This window comes from Phacochoerus africanus, chromosome 13 (genome assembly GCF_016906955.1).
Source record: "Phacochoerus africanus isolate WHEZ1 chromosome 13, ROS_Pafr_v1, whole genome shotgun sequence".
Taxonomy (NCBI): Eukaryota; Metazoa; Chordata; class Mammalia; order Artiodactyla; family Suidae; genus Phacochoerus; species Phacochoerus africanus.
Genome location: NC_062556.1, coordinates 63,544,744 through 63,558,387, shown reverse-complemented (window position 1 = coordinate 63,558,387; position 13,644 = coordinate 63,544,744).

The window sequence follows — 13,644 nt, the reverse complement described above, 5'->3', positions numbered from 1 at the left end:
TGAAAAAAAACAGTTAAAAAAAAAACTTGGAGTTCCTGGTGTGGCACAGCAGAAACGAATCTGACTAGGAAACCATGAGGTTTCAGGTTCGCTCCCTAGCCTCACTCAGTGGGTTAAGGATCCAGCGTTGCTGTGAGCTGTGGTGTAGGTCGCAGACGCAGCTCAGATCTGGCATTGCTGTGGCTGTGGCATAGCCCGGTGGCTACAGCTCCGATTAGACCCTTAGCCTGGGAACCTCCGTATGCCTCGGGTGTGGCCCTAAAAAGACAAAAAGACAAAAAAAAAACCTTTTTGCAGAAAGTATTAAAAAAATTTGTTCCATGTCATATGTCATCAGGGAAATGCAAATTAAAACAACAAGGAGGTACTGCTAGAATGGCCAAAATGTGATCCCACCAAATGCTGACAAGGATGTGGAGCAGCAGGGATGCTCTCTCCTACATGGCTGGTGGGAATGCAAAATGTTACAGCCCTATGGAATTCTCCCTGCAGTCATCAGCATCAAGAACCCTCCTGAGAAATGTCATCTACTCTCATTGCTTTAATTATCCTTTTTTTTTTTTCCAACTAGAAGAAATTTGGCAGTTTCTTACAAAACTAAGCATAATGTTATCCTACAATCCACCAGTCACATTCCTAGCTATTTACTCAAAGGGTTTGACTTAATGTTTGCACTAAAACCTGTCCAAGGATGTTTATAGTAGTGTTATTCATAATTGCCAAAACTTGGAGGCAGCCACTGTGTCCTTCAGTAGGTGATTAGGTAAATAAACTCTATCCAGACAGTGGGACATTATTCAGCCATAAGAAGAAATTAGCTGTGGGAGTTCCCTGGTGGCCTAACAGTTAAGGATCGGGCATTGTCACTGCTGTGGCCTGGGTCACAGATGCGTTGCGAGTTCCCTGGCCCAGCAACTTCTGTATGCCATGGGCATGGCCAAAAAGAAGAAAGTAAATGAGCTGTCAGGCCATGCAAAGACATGGAGAACTCAAGTGCATATTACTAAGTGGGAGAAGCCAATCTGAAAAGGGTATATACCGTATGATTCCAACTATATGACATTCTGGAAAAGGCAAACCTATGGATACAATAAAAAGGTCAGTGTTTGTCACGGGTGAGGAAGGGAGATAAATAGGGCACAGAGGATTTTTCAGGCAGTGAAAATACCCTCTATGATAATGTTCATTTTTTTTCCTTTTTTTTTTTTTATTTAACTTTTTAGGGCTGCATCTGTGGCATATGGAAGTTCCCAGGCTAGGGGGTGAATCAGAGCTACAGCTGCCGGCCTATACCACAGCCAGAGCAATTTGGGATCCAAGCCACTTCTTAGACCTTCACTACAGCTCTAGGCAACGCCAGATCCCCGGTTCACTGAACGAGGCCAGGGATGGAACTTGCATCCTCATGGATGCAAGAGGATTTGTTTCCACTGCACCACAGCAGGTACTCCTGTGATGTCCATTTTTCAATTTGCATTTGTCCAAACCCAGAGAGTGTGAAACGCCAAAAATGAACTCTAAGATAAAACTACGGTCTTGGGGTGATTATATATCAATTTGGATTCACCCGTGGTTTAAAACAAAAAAACAAACACCCTTCTGGTGAATGATATTGATAACGAGTCAGGCAATGCTTGTGTGGGGACAGAGGGTGTATGGGAAACCTTACCTCCCTCTCAATTTTGTGGTAAACCTAAGACCACTCTTAAAAAAAATTGTCTCAAAAAAAAAGTAACCTTAGAAATAAAGAAATTGGCTGAGTCAAAAAAAAAAAAAAAGAGTTCTCGTCATGTCTCAGTGGTTATGAGGATGCGGGTTCGATCCTGGCCTCGCTCAGTGGGTCGGGGATCCAGCATTGCCATGAGCTGTGGTGTAGCTCGAAGACGTGGCTTGGATCCTCAGTTGCTGTGGCTGTGGCTGTGGTTTAGGCTGGCAGCTACAGGTCTGATTTGACCCCTAGCCTGGGAACTTCCATATGCTGTGGGTGCGACCCTAAGAAGATAATAAGTAAATAAAATGGCTGAGTCAAGTTGAAGGCTTTTGGTCTTCAAGAGCCCTTTGAAAGCTGCCTTGCTTTCCTCCCCTGCTGTGTCTTCAGCTTGCTTCCATCTGGCTTCCATTCCCTCTCCACGCAGGGATTCTCCCGACGACGGTCATTGCTTGAATTACCATCTTTTAAAACATTTTTTAAAAATGTATTATCTCCAGCCAAGATCTCTTTCCTGAGCTTCTGATCTCCAGTTTGAAATCAGTTTGATAGGGCCTCAAAAATGTAAACAGAATTACCATATGACCCGGCAATTCCACATATCCAAAAAAACTCGAAAGCAGGATCTCAGCTACCTATACCCCAATGTTCACTGCAGCATTATTCACACTGGCCAGAACGTGGAAAGAACCCAAATGCACATCTGCAGCTGAAGGGATAAATAAGATGTACAAACAATGAAATGGTATGGTTCCAGTTAAATGAAGTACCTAGAAAAGACGAAGTCATGGACATGGAAAGGAGATTAGAGGTTTACCTGGGGCTGGGAGGAGGGAGATAGATGTGAGTTTAATGGCTACCGAGTTAAAGTTTGTGATGATGAAAAAGTTCTAAAAGTGGGTGGTGATGATGATTGCACAACATTGTGAATATACTCAATGCCACTGAATCATACACTTTGAAATAATTAACATGGATAGAGTTCCCACTGTGGCATAGTGGGGTAAGAATCTGACTGCAGCAGCTCACCTCACTTCAGAGGCTCTGGTTCAATCCCTGACCTGACAAAGTGTTTTAAAGGATTTCATGTTGCCCCAGCTGTGGCTTGGATTCTGTCCCTGGCCTGAGAACTTCCATATGCCATGGGTGCAGCCATTAAAAAAATAAAAAATAAAAGTTAACATGGTAAATTTTTTGATTATGTATATTTTAGCACAATAATAATTTTTTAAACTGTGGGCCCAGACCAACAGCTTTTTTTTTTTTTGTCTTTTTTTGCTATTTCTTTGGGCCGCTCCCGCGGCATATGGAGATTCCCAGGCTAGGGGTCGAATCGGAGCTGTAGCCACCGGCCTACACCACAGCCACAGCACCGCAGGATCTGAGCTGCATCTGCGACCCACACCACAGCTCCCGGCAACGCTGGATGGTTAACCCACTGAGCAAGGGCAGGGACCGAACCACAACCTCATGGTTCCCTAGTCAGATTTGTTAAGCACTGTGCCACAATGGGAACTCCCCAACAGCATTTTTATCCGTTGTTAGACCTGCAAATTCCTGGACCCCATCTTGGGCTTACAAAATCAGAAACTTTGGGGATGGGGCCTAGTGGTTCTGATACACCCTAATATTTGAGAACCCCTGCTCTATAAGGTGAGATGGGGAGATGAGGCCAGAGAGAAGCATGGTGGCCAGGTCTTGGAGGGCCTCGTTTGCCATGGAAAAGGTGCTTTGACCTCATCAGGATTTTAAGCAAGTCATCAACACAGTTAGTTATATTTGTGAGATTTATCTAATTTCTAATTTCAAAACTAAAATGTGCATATTGCAGACTGCTTGGAAGACTAAATCAATAAAAAACGCAAGCCACCCATTGTCTACAGCTGGAAGTAACCCCTGCTGATAGTTAGATGTATGTTCTTCATTTCATTTCTTGGAACATATATAAACATTTTAAAAAGCCAAAATAGAATCATAATGGACACACTGTTTGGGAGCCCGCTTTTTTTCACTGAGCAATATATCATGAACGCTTTTACATATTATGAGATCTTTTGCCATTTTTATTGACTGCAGAATTACGTTTTTGATAGCTCATTCTGGCAACAGTGTGAAAGATGAATTTAAAGGAAGGCAAAGATTGAGCTCCCAGAGGGATCCGAGTGATGAAGCTGTTGCAGTAAATCAGACTGGCGATGATAAGGCCTAAAGCACAGCACTGCCAACGGGTAGCATCAGCGACAGATGCGAGAACTCTGCAGATTAAAAAACTTGTTGATTGATTATACGTGGGAGGTGCACTTTCTTGACTCGGGTGGTATTTTAAGGTTTTAAATGCTGAATTGGAAAGCGTGGAGAAGGTAAGAAATATTTGGGAGATGTTGAGCTTTAGGATCTGTGGGCCAACCAAGTGGAAATGGTAATACTTAAGCGTATGCATCTGATGTTTGGATGGGTGGACAGGGTTTGAGATCTACAGACACATATTTGGGAGTTAAGTGGCTATGAGAACCCTCAGACTGGGTTCAATCCCCCAAGGAGAACAGATGAAATGGCAAAGTTGATGGTGGGCAGCATGATTCATAGACCAACCGTGAGAAATACCAAGGTCTTAACTGCAGGCAGGGGAGCCAGGAAGAAGAGTAAGAAGGGATGGTTAAAAATAAATAAGCAAAAATAGCGGAGTAGAAGAAATAATACCACAGAAGACAACGGGACATTCAATAACAAGCAAGTGGCTAGCTGAAGTTCAGGAAGGCGAAGAACCATTGGTTTTGTCAACGTGCAGGCAAATTTCCTAGAGTTATTTTAGTGGAGGGGGTGGGTGGGGACGAATATCTGGATAGCAAAGAACTGAGTAGTGATTCGGGATAGAGGGATGGAGAAATGGAATTTAGACCATTCTTTCAAGGAGCTGAGTAAAGTTAGGGCCAGCCCTAAGGAGGATGCAGGGCCAGTGAAGCCCTAAGGAGGATGTGGTACAGTAAGAAACCTATGAGGTCGTTGTCATAGGCTCCTAAAACCTTGGTCTTTCCTAAGTGATTGGAGTGTCTTTGTTATTCCTGAGGAGCCCCTTTAAATCACGCTTGTTTATGCTACTGAAGTGACTTAGGGTGGTGCCTCTAGCTGGGATCTGGGGAGGGTGTTTCCTGGAAAGGCCAAGGGAGGGGAGACTGGGATCTTTCAGCTCCACCCACTGACCTAGAGGAAGCCGGGAGATTGGAGGTGGGGGGCGGGGTGCCTGAAGATTAAACTATAAAAACTCTTGACCAGCAAGGTGTGACAAGCCTTCAGGTTGGTGAACAGGTGGAGGTGCTGGGAGAAGGGTACACCTGGAGAAGCTTTCCCCCCGGTCTTGTGCTTGCTGCTGATTTCATTCACATGTTGTTGCTATTTGGGACGGATCTTTAATCCTTCCTTGGATTAGACAGTAGAAACTTCTATTTTGGAATAATTCTTCTTTGATCTTTTCTTAGCTTCACAGGTCGGCTTTTCTAATGCGGTTGTGTTTATAGACAAACACATTATGTTCCAACTGACAGACTCTGAAAAAACAAGTTTTATCCCACGGCGGAAAAGATTCTATTGTAATCTTACTATCCTAAATGCAGAAATAAGAAGCCCCCTTTTCATCAACCTGACTTAGGCCAATTTTGAGAAGCAAAGGTAACAATTCTAATTCATGGTCTCTCTCTTGGCTCTAAACTGCTGGAAAACCCTCTAATCAAAAGTCTAGGAATAGTTCTATAACTTTGCTTAGTTCCTCATCTATTAACTTGGAATGAAAACACTGTTCACTTAATGACAGTAGTTGGGAGAAAGATCTATAGGGGTGAAAGAGGAGGGAAATCACTTTTTCAAATTAAAATGCTGAATAAAATTTACAGAGATAAGGAATTTAAAATGATAGGCCAAAGAAGCCCTTGAGAAACATCTTTCTATGTCCAGCAAATTTAAAACTTTTATTAATGGTTCTGGGGGTCTGCCCTTCAGATATTTTAAATAGAAGAAACTAGGGTGAAAATACAAAGCAAGGGGTGCGAGAGGATTGTCGGCATCTCTGGAGCACCAGGACGCAGGTGTGATCCCCAGCCTGGACCGGTGGGTTAAAGGATCCAGTGTTGCTGCAGCCGCGGTGTAGGCTTGTAGGCTGCAATCGTGGCTCGGATCTGATCCCTGGCCGGGGAACTCCATATACCACGGGGTGGCCAAAAAAGAAAAACCAAACCAAACCTATTTGGGAGTTCCTGTTGTGTCTCAGGGTTTAAAAACTTGATATTGTGTCCGTGAGGATGCAGGTTTAATCCTTGGCTTCACTCACTGGGTTAAGGATCTGCCGTTGCCCTGAGCTGCTGCAGCATTGGCTGAAGATGCCTCTTGGATCTGGTGTTGCTGGGGCTGTGGTGTAGGCCTGCAGCTGCAGCTCTGGCCCTGAGAACTTCCATGTGCTGCAGGTACGGCCCTAAAAAGAAAATACAAAGCAGTATTTCTTTGCCTGGAGAACAGCATCCAAAGTCAAACTTTCATTTTAGCTATTTGAATGTAACATGTCAAGCGAAAATCCCATGTGTATTTAATAATTAGAAACTGCACATTTCCCTTAAATTAATCTGCTACTCCAAGTTTTCCTTTTGCCCTCATAACATTCTAAGCAAGTGTGCTACCTCTGTCTTATTGTGCAAATATTTCAGCTATCATAAAAAGAGAATAGTGTACAAAATAGCTAAAATCAAATCAGTTCAAAATTCTCAGGAGTTGAAATGTGGTTGCTTAAGTTCACGGGCTCATCACACCATAGTTTTAGATGATGTTTCTGCAATATTCTAATTACTGCAATCTGATTTTCCTTAGTAATTACGAAGGTCAAAAATGAAAGCCTTATTCAAAAAGGAAATTAAAAGTTAAGAATAAAAGACGAGAAAGACATTTTTATCCCCAGCATACGTCATGATAGATTATTGAGTTGACCTTGTAAAGCTAAAGAAAGATTTTGCTGTAAATCACATTGGAAATGACTACAGTCTTCCTGAAACAGCATAATTTCATTTAATTGTGTTATTTTTTCAAGAAAGGTGATGCACTGTATATTAAACAAATGAAATCATATCTACACGTTTTGAATTTTATGTCTTTGTAAGGCTTTTGTGTTCGTAACAGCAAAAGTAAAAAAAAAAAAAAAGAAATCTAGAGTGCCCGTCATGGCTCAGTCGTTAACGAACCTGACTAGCATCCGTGAGGATGGGGGTTCAATCCCTGACCTCACTTGATCTGGCGTTGCTGTGAGCTGTGGTGTAGGTCAAAGACACAGCTCAGATCCCGAGTTGCTGTGGCTGTGGCATAGGCCAGTGACTACAGCTCTGATTTGACCCCTAGCCTAGGAACCTCCATATGCTGCAGGTGCAGCCCTAAAAAGACAAAAGGAAAAATAAAAAAAAAAACGTAAAAGAAATCCTTTGTCAGACCATATGTCCTGATTGGGTGATTCCAAAAATATGGTCCTGGAATATAGAAGACAAACCTCAGCCTTAGATGGACAAAGGGGCTGCTTAGACTGATTATGGGTTTGGGGAAGGGCCTCTAATTCTCACACATATATATATGCTTTTCAGGGCTGCACCTGCGGCATATGGAAGTTCCCTGGCTATGGGTTGAATCGGAGCTGCAGCTGCCAGCATGTGCCACAAACTGATCGAGCCACATCTGTGACCTACACCACAGCAATGCCAGATCCTTAACCCACTGAGAGAGGCCAGGGATCGAACCCCCATCCTCATGAATACTTGTTGGGCTCCTTACTGCTGAGCCACAACAGTAATCTCCACAAAGTATATTTCTAGTTACATTCTGATGCCCAAGGTCCCACTAATAAGGAACAAAGTTTTACAATCTCTAGTAAAAAAAAAAAAAAAAGTACCATTGAAATTCAGACATTTCCAGGATCTGGGAAACTAATATTTATCTTTTTTCAAAGTTTTATTATGAGTGATTTAAAACATACAGAAAAATGGGAAGATGTAGTGCTTCACCTAGAATCAAGTATTAGTAACATTTTGCTATACAGATTTTATCTGTGTGTGTATTTGAGACATTTAAACGTTGTAGACATCATAGCATTTCAACCCTAAATATTTCAGCATAAATCTCCTAAAAATTATGGCATTCTTCTGCATAGTGACAATACCATTTTCACTCTTAAGTAAATTAATAATCATTTTCTAATATACATATTTAAATTTCTCCATATTTCCCAGAAAGCTGCTGGAATATGCCACCAACACATGCCACTTTGGCATAAGATATTTTGAGCTGAAGGCAATTGAGAAGATAAAGATATAAGCTAAGCTCTCTGTCCTCCTCCGTTTGCTTAAAAGCAGGACATTAAGGTGTAAAGATGTCCCCGCTTCCCTCCCTGCCAGGAAGGACAGAAGTTAATCCCCAAAGACAACTGGACACTCCAATCAGCCCACAAATGGCACCAGAAGAATCTATGTAACGAACTTCACAAAAAGGTCCTATATTCCATCGTTTCCCTGTATGTTTACTGTCCCACAATTTGCTACCCTGGCAACGTGGTGTTTTGCTTTTGTCTTATTACCTATGTAAGATGCCATATAAGCCCAAGTTCTTTTTTTCTTTCTTTCTTTTTTTTTTTTTTTAATTTGTCTTTTTAGGGACGCACCCACAGCACATGGAGGTTCCCAGGCTAGGGGGTGAATCAGAGCTACAGCCGCTGGCCTACACCACAGCCACAGCCACAGCCATGCGGGATCTGAGCCACACCTGTGACCTACACCACAGCTCACGGTAACACTGGATCCTTAACCCACGAAACCAGGCCAGGAATGGAAACCAGGTCCCTCATGGGTACCAGTTGAGTTCATTACCACCGAGCCAGGACAGGACTCCTGAAGCCCAGGTTCTAACCACCCCTTTGAGCTACTCATCACTGGCTAGTCCCATGTGTATATGAAGCCCATAGGTTCATAAACTTCTGTTCGTTTTTCTCTTGTTAATCTGTGTTTTGTCAGCCTAACTTAGAAGCCTCCATCCAGGGAAGCTAAAATGGGTAGAGAAAAACAAATTTTTTCAACCAGTCATAGTTGTTTTTTGTTTGTGTTTTTCTTCTTCTGTACCATGCTCCAGGAACAGTTCGCACATTACTTTTGGTTATGTCTTGTTAGTCTCTTAAATATAAAGCGCTCTCCCTGTCTTTGTGATTTTTTTTCATAACATAGGTATTTTGAGGACAGAAGACCAGATGTCTTAGAGAATGTCTCATACTCTGGGTTTGTCTAGTTATGTCTTCATGGTGTCATTGAATGTATTTCTCCATTTCCTGAATTTCATGTAAACTGGATGTTATGTCTACCTAGAGGCTTGCATCGTTTCAGGTCAAACGTTTTTTTGGCAAGAAGGCTTCATAGGTCATGCTACTCACATTATATTACAGCACCAGGAGGCCCAGAAAAATGGGTTGAAAGACTTTTATTTACACTGAAGTATAAATAATTCCTAGCAGGTCCTTTGCTGAACCTGGAGTTTTATTAGGAGGCAGTGAACTAAAAGGAATTAGGCCTCAAGAGTCTCAGAGCAACAGTGGTATAAAGTTTCCTCCAGTGCTGGGCGAATAAGCCAGGTTAGTGTAAATAGCAAGATTCCATGTTAACCCGAGGGCAAGACCACTTGCCTCAAAACCTAACATCCCTGGAGTGCCACCCTGGTGTAGCTCGCAGATGTGGCTTGGATCTGGCATTGCTGTTGCTGTGGCTGTGGTGTAGGCTGGCAGCTGCAGCTCCAATTTGACCCTAGCCTGGGAACTTCCATATGCCTAAGATGTGGCCCTAAACCCCCCCCCCAAAAAAAAATATAACATCCCCCAAATGCATGTGAACCATAGATTTTTTGAAACAATTTTTTCTTTTTCAGGGCTGCACCCGAGGCATATGGAGGTTCCCAGGCTAGAGGTCGAATTGGAGCTGCAGCTGCCAGCCTACACCACAGCCACAGCAACGCTGGATCCTTAACCCACTGAGTGAGGCCAGGAATCGAATCTGCAACCTCATGGTTCCTAGTCAGATTCGTTTCTGCTGTGCCATGATGGGAACTCCAACAGAAACTCCACATGTTTTTTTTTTGTTTGTTTGGGTTTTTTTTGTTTTGTTTTGTTTTTGCCACACAGGCAGTATGTGGCAGGCAGTATGTGGAAGTTCCTGGGCCAGGGATTGAACCTATGTCACACAGCAGCAACCAGAGCCACAGCAGTGAGAATGCAGGAGCTTCAACCTGCTAGGCCATCAGAGAACTCCCTAAAACAATTTTTAAAGTATAGTTGATTTACAATTTTGTGCCAATTTCTGCTATACAACATTGTGACTCAGTTATACATATAGATGCATTCTTTTTAAATATTATTTTCCATCATGGTCTATCCCAGGAGACTGAATATAGTCCCTGTGTTACACAGTAGGACCTCATTGCTTATCCATTCTAAATGTAATGGTTTGCATCTACTAACCCCAAAGTCCCCATTCATCCCACCCCCTCCCCTTTCCCTGTTGGCAACCACAAGTGTGTTCTCCATGTCTGTAAGTCTGTTTCTGTTTGCAGGCACGATCTCAAAAATTGTGCTGTATTTGAGATTCCACATATAAGCAATATCATATGGTATTTGTGGACCATAGATTTGAATAAACTGTGTAATTCAATAAAGCTGGTCTAATATGGGGGAAGCATAGTGCCGTGTGACAGCCATAGCCTGTGGGTTCAGAACTGAATTCCAGTGCCACCCCTGTCACCAAATGACTGTGTAACACTGACAATCGTTAGCCTCTCTGGGCTTTTATCAACTCACACATGGGATAGAGGCCACTGTCCCAGCCCATCAAAATGAGGTCATTTTGTAAATATTACATAAGCACTGATGTGATTAAATGTTAGGGCTCACTTCTTGTAGGAATGAGAGAAAAACATACTTTGATTTTACTTATATTCCTTATGGGGCAAGCAGGGACATCTCAGTCATTCCCAAGTCAAAGCATTCTTCCTTTTCCAATCTCTCAGTCATTATCATTATTATTATCATTGTCTTTTTTTTTTTTTTGTCTTTTCTATGGCTCCACCTTCGGTATACGGAGGTTCCCAGACTAGGTAGGGGTCTAATCGGAGCTGTAGCCGCTGGCCTACACCAGAGCCACAGAAACGCCAGATCTGAGCTGCATCTGTGACCTACACCACAGCTCACAGCAATGACGGATCCTTAACCCACTGATCGAGGCCAGGAATCGAACCCACAACCTCATGGTTCTTAGATCAGATTCGTTAACCACTGAGCCATGATGGGAACTCCTCTCAATCATTATGAAGAAGGCAATAAATTAAGAATGTGAATAGGGCTCTTCCATCTGTGATGTGATGGATTCCTTCCTGCCCCTTCGAAGCTTTGGACACTGGACTCTCAATGGGAAAACTGTACACTGGTGGGTTGGAGCTGCAGCCCCTTCTGAATCCTATGCGGCCTTGTGGAGTTGAGGAAAACCGACTGTAGTCAATTTTCCAATAGCTAATAATGGGAATGGGCTGGATAGCTTCGTGGGTTAGGACCCTGCTTACTGTCCCCCGTAGAAGAGCCCTGGAGATGCTCCCCACAGCTCCACCTGGAGGACAGAGGAGAGAGCGTCCCACCGAGCTCCCGCCTCCCACTGCGGAGCTCAGAGCACCGAAACAGCCCAGCTCCGAAGCCCCTCTCTCCCTTCATTCCCTCCCACCCAAAGCATCCTAGAGAGGAACTCTGGCCTCTGCACAAGGAAGACGGAGGAAGGGAAGAGAAGAGCTGACTTGTCGCCCAGGGTCCCAAGCAAACGTGAGGTGCATCAGGAAGTGGCCCGTGGAGGGAGTTGAGCTGGGGTGTATGGATACAGAAAGCGGGACTTGAAAAAGTGGATGAAAGCAAGGGAGAGCCAAGAGGGCGAGGCACCCGGGAGGGTGGAAGAGCATCAGGACCAGATAGCACAGGGGCCTCTGTGGCCTCCTTTTCTGAGCCGCTGGTCCTTTAATGCCATCTTGTGCTTCTTCAGTGGGGCAAAGAAAGAGACTGATTTATTTCTTGGGGTTTTGTTTTGTTTTGTTTCATTAACAAGGGATTTAGGAAAGCCCTGTCTTAAGTTTATTTTGCCTTCTTTCTTTGGGTGAATAACCAGCCTTGCTCTTTAATCGATTGCTGGAGAGGACGAGGGTGGGAAGATGGAGCAGAGATGCAGCTGGGAGGCTGGCCCAGTTCATCAAAAAGGAGAAACAAGCAATTAAGCTGACAAGTATTTAAAGGGCGCCCAAGCCTCTGAAACTCAAGCTCTGGAGTCCAAGTTTTCTGGCCTTTAGGGCATTGAGCAAAATCCACATGGTTAGTTAGGCGTTTGCTTGATGGATGTGGGAGGGTTGGATTAGAACATAGGAAAAGCTTGGAAGGTTGTTCTTGAGTATAATTTACTTAATTGTTTCTGGCCTGGTAAGTATACCCTGAGGCTTCATATTGATGTCTGTGATTCAATAAAAACAGAAACCAATAAGGTCTTTATCGACTTGTGGTTTAATGGCTTTAAATAAATTAACTTCTTTTGGATCAATTCAGCTCACTGATGATATTTGTAACCTATTAACTTTATACTTCTCCTCTAAGTTACAGTGTTAATACGTAACTTTGGAAAAATCCCTTTCCATCTATCAAGGCAAGGTATGGTTTCCTATATACAGATAACGTCAAAAGTATAGACATGCCCACAAAAAAGCATCTGCAAGAAAAAGCTGAGCCCTGACCTCCAGATTCCAGATTTAGACTTAATCTCACACCAATTTTTAACTGATGTAGGGTCTTTCTTTAACAAAAAAATTAAAAGCTTTTGGTGCAAGCTATAGAATATGCATTATCAATCAATAGTTCTGCTCCAAATTAATTGTGTCATTGATATGGACTGAATTGTCACGTTGAAACCCTAGGCCCCACTGTGACTGCATTTGGAGTTAGGGCTTTTAAGGGGTAAAGTTAAGGAGGTCATGAGGGTGGGTGCTAACCATGTAGGATTGATGGCTTTATAAAACAGGAAGAGAGACACCCCTCTCTCTGTGCACGTCGCCAGGAAAGTCCACCTGAAGACACAAAGGAAAGACAGCCATCGGCAAGCCAGGAAGCGAGCTCTCACGAGGAACCTCATGGGCGGGCACCTTGAACTTGGACTTCCCACCCTCTGAACTGAGAGAAAATAAATTTCTGTTGTTAAAGTGTCCCACACCACCCTCCCAATGTCTCCGGTGCTTTTTATGGCAGCCCAAGCCGACTAGAACAGTAACCTTAAGCAAGCTGCTTACAGCGTATCTGGGCCTCAGTTTCCTGATATGTAAAATCTGTGGGTCAGGCTAAATAAAGTCTGTATTCTCTTCCATAGCTAGCCCTGCTATGATTCTAACAGGGTGTCTGGCTCCAGAAGAAAAGCACACTTTTTATATTAAAAAAAATCTGAATTTCCAAATTACAAAAGGGTACAAAAAAGTCCCATGTATCTTTTACCCAGATTCAGCTACTTTTATTTTTTTTTCCATTTACATTTTCATATTCTTTCTATTGCTGGGTCTGGGTATGTGTGTATTTGCACCCACATTGTTAGTTTATTTTTCTGAATCACTTGGGAGTAAATTGCAGATATGGTATCTCGTTATCCCTAAATACATCAGTCTAAATTTCCTAAAAACAAGGATATTCTCTCACCTAACTGTGATTGCCAACTGCAGGGAATTTAACATTGATATGACACTTTTATGTAACCTATAGCCCATGTTCCAATTTCTTTCATTGTCCTAATAGCAACCTTTAAAGCATTTCCCCTGCTGAATAGGAACCAGACCAGGATCATGTATTATGTTTAGTTATCATGTCTCTATAGCCTCCC